Source organism: Rhopalosiphum maidis, chromosome 1, assembly GCF_003676215.2.
Source record: "Rhopalosiphum maidis isolate BTI-1 chromosome 1, ASM367621v3, whole genome shotgun sequence".
NCBI lineage: Eukaryota > Metazoa > Arthropoda > Insecta > Hemiptera > Aphididae > Rhopalosiphum > Rhopalosiphum maidis.
In genome coordinates this window covers 83,231,869-83,237,903 of record NC_040877.1, presented here as the reverse complement: position 1 = coordinate 83,237,903, position 6,035 = coordinate 83,231,869, and positions in this window count along the sequence as shown.

Sequence of the window (6,035 nt, the reverse complement as noted above, 5' to 3'; positions counted from 1 at the left end):
ATTTTACAACAAAGAAGAGTGTTTTGTGTTTTGTAAGTGAAAAACCTTGACAATTTCATTTAATGTTATTTATAAGTTTTTCAGTAAACTTACATAAGTTGTTCATATTGCAATATTAAATATATTAAAAATACATATTCACAGTTTGTTTTATAAGCGTTGAAACGGATAAAAATAAATAATTTTAGCAAATTATTAATGTTTTAATCGAATTATATATTGTGTTGTTATTATTACATACCTACTATATAATATTGGAAGACTATATTGACATTTTTAGGAAATTAACTTTTTATAAAATAAACTCATTTTTTTTTAGCACACAACTACATCTACATTAATGAACCACCTTCTGAATTAGATTGAAATACTTAAGTATCCCATAATATTGGAAAAAACAATAATATGATAAAGTATAAAATAATAACATAAAATTATAATAGATCGCTGTAATTACATGTACCTCTAAACTATCTAATAGTTGTATAGATACAAACTATATAAAGTGTTTAAAAGAAAAATTGTCAAAACTCACGTTTACGTCTAAGACATACCAAAAATACTAACGCTTAAAAATAACTTCCACCAATATATGAAAAATGTATTACCTAGTTAAATAAATGTCAAACTTATCCCTTAACATTGACAGAAATAATTTACTATTGAACTAATAGTATTTCTTCAAACTCACGGGATGAAGCATTTGCCAGTCACCAAAAACAATAAAGCTTATGTAATTCAATTTAAAAGACATCAAACATCATGAATTAATTTAAACTCTTATTGTAACGTCTTATGCAACTTTTACTTTATAGTTGTTACTCGTTAATGACGTTAATGACCGTAAAAGCATGTCGTAGCTTTATAGTTGTTGTGTTCTTTATATGTGTAATATAAAAGAATATAATTAATGTTCTATAATAATATACATTATTAAGTTTACAACCACTACGCGAGATTTTAGTATTTTACATGAGGAAACGAACACTAATACTACATATTATTTTACATATGATGATAATAATAATAATTAAGAATGAAGATTAGATACAATGTTACCTCACAACAATAGTCATTAATTAAAATATTTACCTATACTATATTATCTAGCAATCATTATGCACTTCGTCGCCTATACAAAATGCATCCGTGTTAAATTTTGGCTGCCTAATGCTAACATTTAGCATAAGGCGTGTGGGACATGTGGGTAAACAATATTTTAAGTTTTCTTATTTGGTGTATATAGATGATATTAATTCCGGTATATCGACTTTACATAATATCTGTCCCAACCAACGTTGTTTTTATTGATCATTTAACAGCAGTATTTTTTAAAATTTTTTTTTCTTGTTGAACGACTTAAATTTGATCTCTTTTTTATTATGGACCAAAAACTCATAAAGTTTCAATTATGTAAACCAAAAACAACGATAAAGTTTTATACTGTTATACTACATTAACTATTCCTTAAAATATTAGTACTATTATTAGAAAAAAATAACTAATAATTGGTAACACGGATGAAAAGAAAATATAACTACGTATTTGGCGATTATATAAAAAAATAATAACTCGATTTTTTTAAACTTATAATTTATATAGAATCTGAAATATGCTTAAAACAAACCTGGTCCACGATGTAAACTCTTTCAATTGAAAAACATCAACATAATCGAATGAGTAAGTTATATATATATATAAATATATAATATAGATATAGATCATTATATAATTTATAGTTTATTTCAATCAATAACCGAGAAAACAATAATTATTGTTCACAACCCTTTTCTCTTTATAATCACATCTTTCAAGTTTCAGTCATTGGAAAACTGTCAAACAATATAATATAGTATTAATAATATATATTGCATTATGGGAACAATATTTTTTTTGGATTTAGAGACTTTTATCATGCTTCATCTCAACCAACAATATTTTTATTTACCACCGACTATGTCTCGAAGCGATGATGAACATAAATATATAGTTACTTAGTAGGTAGGTATATTTGGCGGATGTCAAGACGTCGACATTATTGATGCAGATGTTATAGTACTGGCACCAATAACGATCAACATAACTCACTATAATACATAAGTAATGCGATATTTCAGACACCAAGTTTTAATAATAGAAATAGTGTCTTCGTCGTATATAGTAATAAACTAATAGCATATTATCGGAATATCTCGACGTGTAACCTATATAATAAAAAATACGCGTAGTCTTGAAATGAGACGAAATTAATATAATATTCTTGTTATGTACTATGATCACAGAATACCTTAAATTTAATCTATTCTGTGCTATATGATAGCATAATATGCAGGTTTTTATATGACACATAGTAATAATTATTGTACCAATTGCATCGTTTGTATAATAATAATTCATGTTTATTTTGGTATATTATGTTCATTGGTCAGTTACTACGCAGTTACAGGGTTCGTTATCTTATTTGTATTGCCAGTATTGGCAACCATATGAATAAATTACAATAACTTTAGGCATTGCCTTAGGCTGTAGTGGCTTTCATGCGCAAGCGTGCCAAAGAATTATAGAAAATATGAAGAAATATAGCATTTATACATAGTATAGTGTGTGTATACTACACAGCTACACAGGTAATTTTATAAAACACCCAGAGATTGGGAACCACTACAAACCCTAAGGGTCGAGGCTTTATTGGATTTGAACGTTTTTCTGGGAATTACCTGTTTCCGCCAAAATTTGAAATGTCCGTTTCCGCCATCGCCCGTTTCCGCCAATTTAAAAAAAGTTCGATTCCCGTTTCTGCCAATCTACCTGCTATGGAATAATTATTTTAATATATTCCATATTTTCGATAAAAAAGAAAAATCCTTATAGTTCACAAATCCTAAATTATGTAATAAAAAAAAATATATGAATCATTGAATTTTACTTAATTGTTATATTTATCAAAAAACGATGTCAAAAAATTATGTATTTATAAATCAGGGACATTTACTTTATTATTGTATTTATTATAACTATGACAAAATATTATGTATTTATAATTTGCTTTATTAGTTATAAATATATTTTTCAATATTTAATGTAATCATATAAACCCTGTACAATTATTTCAAGGTAAAACTTAAGTATACCGTAAAAATTAATACAAATTATTTTACTATACCAGGTAGATTGGCGGAAACGGAAATCGAACATTTTTTAAATTGGCGGAAACGGGCGATGGCGGAATTGGTCATTTCAAATTTTGGCGGAAACGGTACATGCCCGTTTTTCCGGAGTCGGTGAATTGCGTCCCCCAAAAAAGATCATTTACTATGTAAACTATGGCTCGAGTATATTTTATATATACGTAAATTGTGGCCTGAGTATATTTTATATATACCTACGTGAATTGCGGCCTGGGATATTCCGATTTTCGGTCGGCTGTACAATTGAAAGATAAGTATTAATAATCTTTAATCGATGTAGATAATAATATGTTCCCTAATATAATATTACTAGCAGCCAGTGTGCATTTGACCAACGATCTTACGCACGAAATTTTACTCTTTGATCTAAAGTTAAAATTTTTTTTTTCAATTTATTAAAAAAGGACGTTATGAAAAGCAACCACGAGATAATAGGATTGTACAATTTACTGACTACATATTAAAAACATATTTAACCAACGACACAGAGTTTCCACCACAGATATGGGCTGAATTTGTATCCTCAATGATGCGCACAACAAATAATTGTGATTCATTTCATAAAAAATTAAACAGCTTATACAGTTCATCACACCCAAAAATATTCAATTTCATTGACGTTTTAAAAAACATGCAATGTGATACGTATATTACATTGAGAAGTTAAGGAACAAAAAGCAAAAAAATGTCTGAAAAAGAAACATTTATAGGTTCATGACAAAATGTGTGAATTGCAAGCAAAAAATATTTCTAAATTAGACCATGTGCGTGAATTTTCTTATAAATTTTTTCCAGTTTCTTAATTACACATTTTTAATAATACATTTTTTAATCATACACATTTTTACGGACACATTATTACTAATTGCTAATAATACATTTTTGGATTGTAAACAAAAAAACAGCAAAACCAATATTTTTAATCGTACCAATATTTATACAATTATATTGCCAGTACTAAGCCTGAAAAATGAGAAGGAAAATATTGATTTTGCAAAAAAAGCCTTAGACGTAGGGTTTAAAACATTACGTTACAAATTTATAAAAGTTTTTTAGATTTTAGGTAAATAGACCAATAGAAATAAACAGTAGAAAAAAACAACAGTTCTTAATCCTTAAACTTTTAAGTTTTAAAATAAAATTAATAAATATGTTTGTATTATTATTATTTTGCTAAATTTGTTGTAAACTTGAAATTGATTATTTGGAGGTTATATGCCTCCAAAGATTACACAACTATAATGTATAGGAAATAGTTAAATCGGTTGTTTAAAATTTAAAATTAATTTTAATTAATAAATTACGTACTAATATAGAACGTAATTTACGTACCTATGAATAAAAAATATTTTGAATTACTTCCGGCTCCCAGGTATAATTTCTGAATTATATCCAGGCCGCAATTTACGTATATATAACATATACTCAGGCCGCAATTTACGTATGTACAAAATATACCCGGGCCGCAATTTACATAAAAAAATAAAAATGGGACGCAATTTACAGCGACCCCGTTTTTTTGCATGTAGGTAGGTACATTTGATTTTAACAGTATCTACCTAACCCGAAATGCAAAATGGGTTAGGATTTTCATACATATCTGTTTATTTATTTTGATAATTTTCCAAATTGTATATTCTCAACGAAATAGTTACAAAAAATAGATATTGACTACAGTGGCCTTTTTTTTTTTATATTAATGTGATGGTGGTATGAGGGAAATTTAGTGAGTTTCCACTCGCTAGAAAATTAATTATATTCTCATTAATTTAAGAAAAATATTTGATTAAGTACTTAGATGCTTTTAAAAAATAAAATAAAAATTGTTATGCATAGGTGCCTATCAAATAGTTTGAGTTTCTGTTAATATCGATAGGTATACTCTTTTACGACAACACAGGTAATTTTACTCGGGCTTATTGGATCATCTGTGTGATCGGTTCTTGTGTGGGTATTTATAATCTCGGTTCTAAATACGACTAAGTTATATTACTCTTATTCACGCGCAATAACCATTAATTATTATTTATTTATTCATTTAATCTAGGTTAATTATAGGTATAAATTATTATAGATCTATGAAATAATTTCTTATAAAATTACACGATCCCTTCCCCCCAACAACCTAAACAAAATCTTACTAGTACCACTGGCGGTTATACATGCTGTTCAAGGGGGGGGGGCTAAAATAAAACCAACCCTCCCTCCACCACATAGCATTATTGTATATAATATATACAATATACATGTAATAAAAAATATACATACGGATTATAAGTAATAGTATAAATGTATAATAATGTTTATATATTAATAATATTAACACACTTTAACATAATGTATTAAAAAAAAAAATATATAAATGTATTGATTTACAAAATGTTTCTTGTAAATTGGAATAATTATAATAAAAGCATATGCTTTTTTTTTTGCTTAGCAAAGCGTATAATAATATTATCTATATCAACATATATGTCTCTGTGGAAATGAAGCAGTGCTAGCCCATTTAATCGGTCTTCGCTAGTTGTTGACCTCAGCCATGTCTTTAACTTAAATAAATAAAGCAAATCACACGCATAGTAGCAATTTATAGCAATGAAATATTTTAATTAAAAATATTAATCAAGCAATTATGTACTTAAAAGCATTAAATTAAGCAAAACTAATGCATATTTTTAATGAAAATACTTGTATAATATTACTATGAAAATGATAAGCGAAAAAAAAAATTAAGTATGTACTTTTTTTTCCATAATATTTTTAATTTTAGTAGAGTGAAGTAAACTAGAAAAGTAAACTTTTTAACCATTTGTATTGTATACCACTATACCATTTAGTAAATATTAA